The sequence below is a fragment of the Falco rusticolus genome, chromosome 3 (genome assembly GCF_015220075.1).
Source record: "Falco rusticolus isolate bFalRus1 chromosome 3, bFalRus1.pri, whole genome shotgun sequence".
In the NCBI taxonomy this organism is placed as follows: Eukaryota; Metazoa; Chordata; class Aves; order Falconiformes; family Falconidae; genus Falco; species Falco rusticolus.
The window spans coordinates 13,940,290-13,953,204 of NC_051189.1; the positions used below are offsets into that span (position 1 = coordinate 13,940,290).

The 12,915-nt window shown below is 41.0% G+C and overlaps 1 protein-coding gene across 1 annotated transcript in view; it reads left to right on the forward strand.

Moving 5' to 3' along the window:
• KCNQ3 (potassium voltage-gated channel subfamily Q member 3) overlaps nt 1–12,915 on the forward strand; it is a 203,528-nt gene that overhangs the window by 109,325 nt on the left and 81,288 nt on the right.

Here is a 12,915-nt window from a genome sequence, read left to right on the forward strand (position 1 = left end):
TTTCCAGCCAAAAGTCTCTGACCAGCTTTAGATCTCCTTTTGTAGTTTTCTGATAGATAAACATTTCCTATTTCTTTTCTTTCTTATAGCCCTCAGTTCCAGTGTGCCTTAGAAACCAATACACATTTACTCTCCTTCACTCCTCTCAATCAAAATCATGTAGGAATTACATAAGAGAGGTAACCATGGTTATGAAAAGAGTCCTTCACTCTAAAAGAAGGAATCTTACACAGTTTTCAGTACAATAAGATTGAAAGAGACCTTGTTTGTTATATGCAGTCATTTGCTGCTACACTTTATAGACTCCAAATCATAATCATGCTAAACGTTTTTGACTTCATCACCCCTCCTATAAAACCGGGCCCAAGCTACTGTCATCTCATTGTTAACAATTTTGTAGACTGAAGTTTTCATGGCCAATATTCACTTTTTTTTTATTGTTGGGACAGGATGCTCTCTTAATCGAAACAGATTTTTTCTTCTTGGTGTTTCTACCTGATCATTCTTTTCATGTCTCTTGTTCAGGTGGGTTGATGGTTTCTTGTATCAAATAATGCAGGTTCTTCCACGTTGATGTTTGTACCTTTCTGCAATAAGGCAGGTAGCTATGAAATGCCAGGACTGCAGTGTCAATGCAAGGCCATGGCTCTGATATACTGTGGACTTTTGTATTAGGTACACTCCTGTCTCTGTGCAGTCTGAGAATTCACCATCTGTAATGTTTTCATCCCCACACAACCTTCATGTCCCCACAACAGGTGACAAAGTGCCTTGTCCACACTGTGCAGATGGGAAAGCAAGGTGAAGTCTCAAGTCACAGAGGGAGTCCCCAGCGGAGCAGTCAGCCTCAGCACACAAAGGCCCTGGCTACTGGAATATCCTCCCTCCTTCTGAAGTTTCCATAGTTGCTTAAGGGATTTGATTCTCAGTCCTCATTAAATTAAATGGGATGAGGGCATCCAGACATCTGAAGTTGCTCTGAAAATCTCAGCTGTAAAAGACAGCTTATTAGGCCATTTCCCCCATATCTTACAAGGAGAAAAAGAAGATCCATTGTGAGGGAAAGAGAGAGGCCAGTACATCATAATAAATAAGTGAAATGGTTACTATTTTGTAATTCAGTTGTAACTTTGTATTAAATTTAATAATGCATACACTTTAACTTCACTTTGCTCTTATTAAGAGAAAAAAATTGGTCTGGGCAAGCAAGCAAATAATTAAATAGAAATATTAAAAAATGTATGAACAGTATGGAGCTTAAATGTGTATTACTTTTATAGCAGCAGACATGATTTAGAAGCTGAGTCCCTAAAAATGAAGCATTCTTCAAGCTTTTGAAAGCTCTCTAGGAATTCTAACATTAGAAATGAGTTTTCACAGTGCCAGTATCTCTAGAGACATGAGGTTGCTTATTATTTCATGGTCTCCAGCATGGGCCATATAAAACATAGGAACACTCGGAGAAAGTCCACACTAAGGGATAGAAAAGGCTATAGCATAGCACTGGAAATTCCTCAGTTCCTTTTAAATTAGCTACCTGGGATATCAGCACTCTATTTCTCAGCAGGCTGAGAGAAGACACATTGCTTTCCCACAAGTATGGGGAGCTGAAGTAGCAACTTTAAAACACCACAAAAATCACTACAGCACCCTGCAGTGATTGCCCATGGACCAGCCCTACCCAAGCAGATGAAGACCAACATTTAGGTTCTGAAAATAGAGATGTCACAAAAACCACTGAGCCAAATTCCAGGGTTCTCTAAGGGCCTCCATGCTACGAGAAATTTGCCTGAAGAGCTTGAAGTGAAGCCAATGGAGCTGATTTCAGCCAGTTTTGTCTTTATAAATACATCCAAACCTGACCTCTTTGAGGCCTCCTCATATTTACTGCCCAAAGATTTTCCAAACTCCACAGATCTTTTTCCACAGAGATGTTCCTTCTTCAGCTAGAAAGTTTTCTGTCCCCATACTGGATGGAGAGAACAGACAAGAAAAGGACAAGGCACATTTACATACGCAGAGAGATATACCTACTTAATTTGACTGACCTCTCACTTATTTGCCTGTTTAAAGCTTTCTTATTTTTTCAACAAAATCAGCCTGAGATATATAAACATTATCTGGATGTTCCAGATCAAATCACTGCAAAAAAATACAAGTCTTGACATTGAAATGGCCAAAATTATCCTATTAAGGAGAACTGAACATTATTTCTTTAATAGGCTGAAGTCACACAAATACAGGCTGGGTGGGGAATGGATTGAGAGCAGCCCTGAGGAGAAGCACTTGGGGGTCAGTGAACAAGAAGCTCAGCATGGTCCAATAATGTGCACCTGCACCCCAGAAAGCCAACTGTGTCCTGGGCTGCAGCAAAAGCAGTGTGGCCAGCAAGTCATGGGAGGTGATTCTCCCCCTAAACTCCACTCACATGAGTGAGCCCACCTGGAACACTGCGTTCAGCTCTGGGGCCCCCCAACATAAGGAGGACATGGACCTGCTGGAGTGAGTCCAGAGGAGGACCTTGTGGTCAGAGATCTGGAGCACGTCTCCTGTGAAGACAGGCTGAGAGAATTGGGGTTGTTCAGCCTGCAGAAGCGAAGGCTCTGGAGAAAGCTGATTGCAGCCTTTCAGTACTTACAGGGGTCTTCTAAGAAAGGTGGGGACAGACTTTTTACAAGGGCCTGTAGTGACAGGACAAGGGGAAAGGGTAGATTGAGATTAGACGTAAGGAATAAATTCTTTACTGTGAGGGTGGTGAGGCACTGGACCAGGTTGCCCAGAGAAGCTGTGGATGCTCCATCCTTGGCAGTGTTCAAGGCCAGGCTGGACGGGGCTTTGAGCAACCTGGTCTTGTGGAAGGTGTCCCTGCCCATGGCAGGGGGTGTGGAACGAGGTGATCTTTAAGGTCCTTTCCAACCCAAACCATTCTATGAATCTCTGATTCTATGGTGTTTTACATTTAAAGCACAAGAAGTGCTATTGCAAGGCCAGCCAGGCAGGTACAGTTTCTTCAGTGTTATCTCTGCAAAAGCTGTTCACCTTGATGTCTGAAATAAACTTTACAGTGTCAATATTCCTCTCAGTTTCCTTTCTTCTGCTGGGGAGCATTACATTACATACCCATTCTACCTGCTGATCTCAAGTCTATGTGGGAAAGGACATCCCTTGAAACTTCCCCAAATATATGAACCTTTCTGCTTCAGAATAACTTCAGTTCTGCTGGCAGTGACCCCACATGGTACACAAGCACTTCAGCTTAGCTATGTAAGCCTTTATTTTGAGTCTTGTTTTCCTAAGCATCATTAGTTGTAGACATGTCCATACTCATTTGTATCTGGAGGCATTCCTTTACAACATAGAAGGGCTAGGAGGTTTTATTTTAAATGCCAGGAAACAGGAGCACCAGAAATGAGTAACTACTACTGGCTTTTAGTGTTGCTACAAAGTTGAGTAAGATGGAGTGATTAAAGGCAGCCAATACAAATACCAAAAGCAGGTCAGGCAAAACAAACATGCAAAAAAGCCAAATGTACTCGATGTTTTTAGAGAATTTGCACAGCAGACAGGGAAGAGTGAAAGCATTGATCAAACTTAATGCTACACAAAGGAGAAGAAAAATGGTGTGAGATCAGAGCACTGAAAGTAAAATATGTGGCTGTGTGGAAGACTTGCCTGGCAAGCGGAGTGCGAGGGCTAGAAAAGTTGTGGCAATCTTTTAACAAGGAGGGAGCTGAGAAACTGCAGTGCTGCACAGGCTGATGGCAGAGCCAGGCTGTACGGTACAGCTGGGAGATGGATTGGTTTCAAAAGAAAGTACATGTCATATTTGCTAATGACAGAGACAAGCAGCAGGCTAACCACTGTCAAAGGGGTGAGTCTAGTTTTGAAGTGTCAAGGCAGAAATGACAGCATGGGCCAGATAAATGGCCTGTGAGATTGTTGCTGTAACAGTGGGTGAAGGTAAAAGGCTTCTCACCCCTTTCTTCTGCTGGGTAGGATGTTATTTCTCTTAATGACATTGTGCTGTCTAATACTGTAGGATGCTTAGTTTTGACTGGTTGTATGCTGACTGTGTGCAGAGGTTCTGGGAATAAAACATAATTCTTGATTTAGTGCCAATCTTTACAGATCGCTTCAGATTTCCAAACAGGTAAATGTTATCCATGACAATACACGGCCTGAGCCTGAAATAAAGCATGACATGACTTCATTTCTGACTCAGTCTTGCAGTGGGGACAAACCACATGAGAATGACCTAATCAAAGGCAAAAGAACAAAAACATAAAGCCATGGCTCCTGCATTTCACAGCCCAGCAAGCAGAACACAGGGAAATCCTTTTTAGCAATCACAGCAGGAACAATATTTTCCTGTACTTTATCAACCGAGAGAGAAAACCAGGACAACTACTTCATATCGGTTACATGCCTTGCCTTGCCACCACCGAGGCTGGTGGTTGGCTCAAAATGTCAGAATGATTGAAATGTTCTGCAGAAAGGCAATATTTCAGCGGACATAGGGTCAGATTCAAACCTCCCTGGAACAAATGGGACTCTTACTATTTATCTAAGTGGGTTTTGGATTAAGGCAAAGCCAGCTAATTTATCCCAGTGCCTTTGGAAACCTCCGTACAGAGGTTTATGGATGTTCATCGAGAAAAAAGGACCTTGAGAACTGGAATGCTGCTTTTTAAGGGGTGCTTCTTTGTCACTGACAGCAAGAGTTGAATCTTCAGCTGTTGCTGACCCCTGTTATTTTGGTACTGGACTTAACTTCTGGAATTTATTAGAAGTAGCTTTCTATGGCCAATATGACTAGTGTGTGATTTTCCGAATGTCATAACTGTTCAAACTGTTACCAACAGGGACCTACATGAACTATTTTTTTGGGACCCGAGTACTTTACTTTCAAAGCGAAGCAGATGGGAATGAGGTAGTTATGGCAACATCTATAGTTAGCAGAAGTCAGCTAGGTGCATATAAACATAAGGAGCTAAAACTGTATCATTGAAATGTTTCCCACCTTTATAGCCTTACCGCTGCAGATCCAAAGACATAGCACTGGTCTGTTGATTGAATATACTTCTGTATACACTGAGAGACTGTGGTAGAACAGTGTCAGGTCTGGGTTTTTTTGTGCAGGTATTTATTTACTGAAGAAACTGGCTGCTTTAATATTGAAGACTTTTTTTCTGTAGTTTGTGTCATTATAAATCCAGCCTTCTCCCTGAATGTTGCAATATACATTGTTAAATAAGGCAATATTTGAAAAGACCACAGTTTATTAACATTAAAGAAAATATAGTTGATACATGTACAGATGTCTTCAAGGGATAATTAATATTATAATCATAAGCCGTTTTTTGCTGTGTGTTCTGGAGTTAGAATGAAGAACAGAAAGATTCTGGTTTCACGTGTAAAGTAAAAAACCTTTCATATGTAAGTAACTGTGCCTTGAAAAATGCACTCATTAAAAAATGCACTGGGAAAAAAGGTTCTGTTTTTTAGGGGGACATTTGTTTTACTTTTAATAAATGCAACTTACCAAAAGGGTGTTCCTAAGAGAAAAGTATCAGTCATCATCTCAGAAAGCTTAAAAAAAGAGGTTTCCTTTTCATGATGCACATAGAAGCCAGTGACGATTTTTGTTGCTCTGCAGTTCTAGAAGTGGCAGGATCTGAAATCAGTATGTCTGGTAGCTATGCCAGTTCATAATGACATAAATCAAAAGCTTGCTGAAGTCAAAATGGTGTATTGCTTAGCCATTTCTATGCTTTTCACAAATTTATTCCATACTGTATTTTATCTGATCTAGACTTAACTTTACCTGTTCTGAATGTACTGGTTAGATGTGAGTCTGATTCACAGCCCCGAAGATCTGGTTTGTTTTCCTGACTTCTATTCAGTATTTTTTATCTCTTAGATACTGTTTGCTTTGGCTTTTCATTCACCTACCCTGCTGTTTGTTTTCACTGATAACAAGAAGACAGATACAATTTTGTAAAGTGCAGCTCTGTGGTTAAATCCTGTTTGTATTTACAGTGGATTTCACCAGCACAATCCAGGAGCAGGACTGGGTGTCTGACATACAGAGATTTAACAGTTTTTCCCACTGAGTCCCTGCCCCACTGGATTAAGACAGTAAAAAAGTGCTTTTTGACAGTCAGCTCTGATCCTCCTTCCCTTCTTTTTCGGTTTCTGCTTATCCAACAACTACAGACTCTGATTTCCCAAGTGAAATGATGGAGGAAGTCCTCTTCATCCCTACAAACACATGGGACTGTCATAGTCCTGTTCCTGCTTCCCTGCAATGAATGCTGCAGGTGATCATGTCAGTCAGTTGTTTCTTTTCAGTTATTTTAGTATATTCCTTGATTTAAGACCTATTTTATACTGGGGCTAACAGAAGAGCCAGATCTGGAAGTCTTAGGCTGTGCTATAAGCCAGCTCCTTCTTCCTATAAGAAGGGGTGAAAAAAGAGAGCAGTGCAGAGTCCTTAAATAGTGCAAAGAATTATAATAATTTCTGATCTAGATGTTAAAAGGAAATAGCATCATGGAACTAACTGTGATTCTGAAATAACAACTTAGTTTAGCACTTAATGAAAGACTGAGATTGCAGCATTTACACTTTTGAGTTTCAGATAAACACCCTGTCTTCCTCCTCACACATAGCTGGATCCATAGCCCTTTTCACACCCATAATACTGGGAAGCTTTGTTAATCCTCATCATTGCTTCCAAATAAGACCCCATCAAAAGCTACCTGGCATTCTGACATTTAGGAATAGCAATCCAAGAATTGATTCTATAGCAAATACCTGTATTAATTGTATTTCAAATGAGGGATTTTATAAGGGAAAGTTTGTGATCATAGAAATCCCAAATTTTGCTCCCAGCAATCATTAAATCTTTCATTTAAATCATTCAAGGCACACTCAGTCAAGGAATTATAGTGTCTATGAGTGGCTAGATGCTGCCTCATCCTTGCTATCAGGAGGAGGTTACCAAAACAGCAATACAGAAAGGTCCCTGTGGGGATCAGAAATGTTGGCTATTAGCATCTATGGGGTTTTAAGGAGGTGAAAAATACTTTAGGTCGAAATGTGAAAGGAGTTGAGGGATGATCCAAAAATTGCAAATGTCAGTGTTATATTCTTTGTGGTCTGCAAAACAGGAAAAAACTTTCAGAAACATTTTGCATTCAACTGTATTAAATAGGTTACAACACTTGCAGCTGTTGACAGCTTATCTTCAAATGTAATGTAGTTTAGATTAAAAAGGAAATGTCTGGCAGGTTCATTCCAGTACTTGGATGTACAGTGAATGGATGCTTGTACCATACTCATTCCTTTGCGTGTGGTGTGGTTTGGAGGAAATAATCTATACAGAAAGCAACTGAAACCAGAAATGTCTGCATGAAACAGGTAAATTAAATAAGGTTTGGACACTGTCATCCAAAAGCAAGCCATTTGCAGGCTTTGGGAGTTCTATTTCAGGACGACATGAAGGGCAGCTTTCCCGGATTTCAGTTCTGTTATATAGTTGCATGTTGCTCTGGGAAATAGACTAAGTATCCTGGATGGACTTCGTGCCTTGCATTCAGACCAGTGGGTTCAGCTCCTGCATTTGTTATGAAAAAAGTTGCAAATCTGAAGTACTGATGGATTGCAGTGGATTTGATCAGGGATATATGGTCTGCTCAACTATTTTTCACTGCATAAGTATGCACTGAGCAATTAAAACAAAGTGTCAGTTTAAATAAGCCATTTTATGGGGCTGGGGTGAGATATAGGCTAGAAATGAACACACAAACACACAAAAAAAATCCAGTGATAGTTGTAAAAAATTGCCACCTGTGACAATAATGATACAAATGGAAATCAAGGCACTTAAGAGTAACCAAGAGAGTCCTTTACTGTCATACAATGTAAAACCCCAGCTGCTCACGTGAAGAGCTCTCTAAGATACATGTGACAGTTCTGATCTCTCAACAAGTGTTTAAGGAGTTTACCAGCTGAAGGACAACAGATCTGTGCTTTAAAAACCTACTAGCATGAGCTAACTTAGAAGTAAAAGCATTTTCTTTTCCAATAGATTTGTTATGGAAAAGGGAAAAAACAGTAGGGAAAGAAGGGATGGTGGAGATTGTACGCAATTGCATAAATATATGTCAATAGGTATTAAATCTAAGGTGAAGTCTGAGAGTCTTGTATCTACAATTTAAAAGACCTCACTGTCAAATTGGCACCCTGCCAATTTAGTTCTGAAACTGAAATATCAAAGCAGCTATTAGGTAAAAGGAGATGAATCATTAGTCATTACCTCACAGATTTATTTATAATTGCATTCAGTTTTCCAAAACTATGGCAGCCAAGAGGGCAAGGCGCATCCTGGGGTGCCTCAAACACAGCATAACCAGCCGGTCAAAAGAGGTGGTTATACCCCTGTATTCAGCACTAGTGAGGCCTCATTTTGAGTCCTGTGGGCAGTTCTGGGCCCCAGAATTTAAGAAGGTCCTTGAACATGTCCAGAGGAAGGCAACAAAGCTTGGGAAAGGGCTGGAAGGAATGTTCTGTGAGAAGCAGCTAAGAACTTTGGGTTTGTCTGGTTTGCAGAAAAGGAGACTGAGGGGTGGCCTCATCGCTCCCCACAGAGGAGGACACATGGAAAGGGAGATGCTGATCTCTTCTCCCTGGGATCCAGAGATAGGATACATGGGAATGGTTCAAAGCTGCACCAGGGGAGGTTCAAACTGGACATTAGGAAGCATTTCTTTACCAAGAGGGTGGTCAAACAGTGGAACAGGCTTCCTAGAGAGGTGGTTGATACCCCAAGCCTATCAATGTTTAAGAGGCATTTGGACAATGCCCTTATTACCTTGCTTTAACCCTTGGTCAGCCCTGAAGTCATCAGGCAGTTGAACTAGATGATCATTGTAGGCCCCTTTCAACAGAAGTAGTCGTATTCTATGCTATACCATGCTATGCTCTTCTATTCTATTCTATGCTATCACAAATAAATGCTGTTACACAAAAAGACCTCTCAACTGGGCAGCCCAACTGAACACGTTTCTTAAATTTCTCAGTTTGCTTCTGCATTCAGCTATTTTTCATATGAAAGTCTCTCCACCTGGGAAGTGCTGACTTCGGGTTTGTAAGCTCTAAGCCCACAGCAAGGATGTTTTTTTTAAGGTGGAGCAGCACTTGGATATAATTTATAAGCCTACAGTTCCTAGAGTTAATAGCCTTATTCATCCTGTAACAATTTTGGCTGTGGTATCAGAGACATTACAATATAATGCATAACACTCAGTCTGCAAGACTAATGGACACCAATAAATTGCCCAAGTACTATTTCTCTTTTGTAGCAGTGTTAATAAAGCAACTAGGGAAGCTATAAACTGCAAAGGTGGAAGTTACAGCTGTGCAATGTTCCAGGGTGGAATCTGAGATGACCATAAGAGTTCCACAACTCATCAGTCATTTCTATAAGCAGGAAAAAGAATAAATCCAAATCATGGTGATATGTATTGAAGATTAAAAAAAAACCAAACAAACAACAAACTGTCCTGGGAGTGACTGCTAACCTTTGAATTACTGGTAACATGTCTACCTGATGAGTTTACCTGGTGAGGCAGAAGACTGAGAAAACATGGATTTGTAGGGAAAAGACTTAGCATATTTTGAACGTTCTCTGCTTTATTGTCAGAAACTTTCTGCCTTTCTCGGGCTGAGAGAGAGACGAGGCTGAGGTCCAGTTTGTGCCTTGGAGGCTGCCGAGCCCAGGCTGGCGCTGGCTCATCCCTGGGGGATAGCACTGGGTAATGGCAGCTCCTGCCTTTCCCTGCGGTGGTGTTGCTAGGCAGCTGCTAAGGCTGCTTTTGCTCCAAGCTAGATGATCTATCTGTTTTCTGCTCGAAACTGTGGCATTTAGGGATGGATTAGCCTCCCCAGCCTGACTAGTTAGCCCTGGCTACTCCTTGCTGATATGCAGAAGGATACCTCTTTTCTGTGCCCTGGTAAAGGTCTGATAGCTCTTAACACCTCCGATGGCAGCTTGGATTAGAGCCAGACTGCAGCAGGAGAGTCCCAGGGCCTCCGGGAGGGATTTTCCTCGGGGATTTAACCCCTCGGGATGAAAACTGGGACTTCTTCCTCTGGGAGAAGCTGTCACAAGTCAACATCAGAGTCCAAACACTGGTTATTGTGCAAGCAGGATGGATTGTTCTGCCTGAGATTTCCTGGGGGTTATGACTGATTTTCTTGCTTTAATGATTTATCTAGTTTTGCTATTTATACCCAAAGTACTTTTCCCTTAAGTAAAGAGAAAAGTCTTTTAAGCCACAGATAGTAGCTCATAGTCCTTTACTGACTAACAACATTTTCTGCAAAGAATTTAGTGCAGGGCCAGGGTGGTCAGATCCCCTATGTTCAACCACTGATGAGACTACTCAATTTTTCAGGGCAAGGCACAGCCCTGAACTTGCATCTGCCAGATATAGGGACAAATGAAATGTGCAGAACACAGACATATCTCTTAGTCCTGAAGTCCCAGTAACAGTTTTGATAAAATTTAATCTGGTAAATTGGATTCAAGAGATCTGGGTTTAATTTTCAGTTCAGCGGTTGCCAGCTCTTTTGCTGGATATCTATCAAATGAGCCTATCATGCAACAGTCCTAAGCAATCTCAGGTAGCTCACTTAATCCACTTTATGGTTTGGTTCCTCCTCAACGAAATAAGGCTAATACCATATTACCTACCTTAGTAGAGAAGCAAAAAAACATTACTGAATATGAACAATTCAGATATTTGGAGAGTTGTCATACGGAAAGGGATGCATCTGTATTTTTTTATTTATTTAGTAGAGTGATATTTTCTAATGGAGTATTCAGTTTTCACATTTTATTCCAGAAGAAATATTTCACATAGCCAAATCATTCTTTATTATGTCAGTTCTTTATAGTCCCCTTCTAGGAAGTCTTATTTTACAGAGTTTTCTCTGTTCTACATCTTCTAATGTAGTTGATGTCCTGCTGGGCACTTCATCACTTCTCACAGCTCCAAGTTTTCAGAACAGCTTTCATTTCCCTAGTGAATTAGCATGATCTCTGGGGATAGCTGAGAAGATGAACAAAGCAGAGATGCTTCCTCTGTACATCCAGACACAAACTTGTCTTTTTTTCCTTTCCCTGTGATTGCTACAGAAGTTGATTCACTTAAAGTACACAGAGAGTGAGATGAAGAACCTATGTGAAAGGAAGTGAAATGAGGTTTCACAAAGTTAGTGCAGGGGCTTTTGGCAGGTATATGTAGGCTTTTTGCATCTGGGCTTTGCCTCTTTCAGTTTCAAAATGTTTCCTTTACTGAACTCATTGCAGTTACTTTACTGAGCTTCGTTAGGCTTGTGAAAAGAGCTGGCTGGCAGAGCTCTAGCTTACAGCTTCCTATCTCCAAAACAGGTATAGGACTACCCAGAAGGGACCTGGAGAGGTTGCCTTGACAGTCTTTTGCCTGAAGGAAGGCTTAGCATCACAGAAACTATTTTTGACTGGTCCTTATAGGCTTTTAGTGATGGAGATAGTCACTGCCTGTGAAACAGATCACCACTAGTATATTCCTGGTATTGGACATCCTCGGTGATGTGCAGATGTTGTTTGCTGTCATTCTTTCTGTCATAACACCATCCACATATCTCCACCAAAATAATTTCTCCTTTAGACTTATGCAGGCAAGGAATCACACATCTGGGTACTAGGACAGTAGCTTATATGAATAACATTGATTAGATTCAGTGAGGGGAGCAGTAGCCTTAATTTACAGGATTATTAACCAGTAACAGCTTTTTAGCACTCGCTATTGTAGGGAAAGTTTATTATCAAGTACTCTAAAAGGAAATATCAGAGGGACATGCCTTTGGGACATATTTCTGGATACGTACCAGGTAAACCTAATTTAGAACTACTCTTGCTATTGAACCCTGGGTCACCAGACATGACAGAAGTTTCTTTGTTCGTGGCTTACAGATGAGAGCTGTTCCTTCTGCCAGCTCCCTTTCTTCTCAAATATTCCCCACAAACCTTACAGAGCTTTTTCTCAAGCGGAAGTTTTCTGTTGCTAGGTTTGTCTCCCCATCCTATTCACATCTCTCTCTGAAGGAATACTATGAGCATCTATACCAGATTCCATGTCCACCCTACAGACACATTCTTTGCTAAACTGGGGAGGCGGTTGGTGGTGGATTTTTGTTTTGTTTTTTTGGGGGGGGGAGTGGGGGTGTGTGCCTTTAAAGTAAACTACTTGCATTGGGATTGCTTTGGAAATTACAAGCTTACTACAGAAATTAGTCTGAAAAAGAGTTCCTATCTTAGTTGCAAAATTATGGGTAAATGAGGAGAAAGCTATAAAAATGTACATACGTATGCAAAGACTGAAGAAAGGAAGTGATTTGGGGGGCGTGAGAGGGGGGAAATTAGGGAGTAATCAAGTGCCACTGAGAAATAAGGAGTTTAAACTGACTGTTGATTACACCTTCAACAGAAGAAGCAATAGAAAGTCTGCTAATCACAAGCAGCTCATATCTGACAAAATCTGATAGTGAATAACTTTGTCTCCTTGCCTGTTCAGACAGAATTTATTGTGTCTACATTAAAGCACACAAAGTGTGTATGGCAAGAACGATTTTGCTTTAAGTTCCCTATATTAATAACAGGAAAGATCCAGGCACTTTTAGAGTTTGCAAGAATGGGCAAGAAGTGGGCAGGTTTCTTAATAAATGGGCAGAATATTCTCCACAAGGCACTTCTCTCCATTCACTGTGACAAGAACCTAGAAAAACTAGTCATTTTGGAGGCAACCTCACAAAACGGGGCCAATTTACTGGCATGCCCCAGCTCTGTTGTACTTCAAATCCTTACCC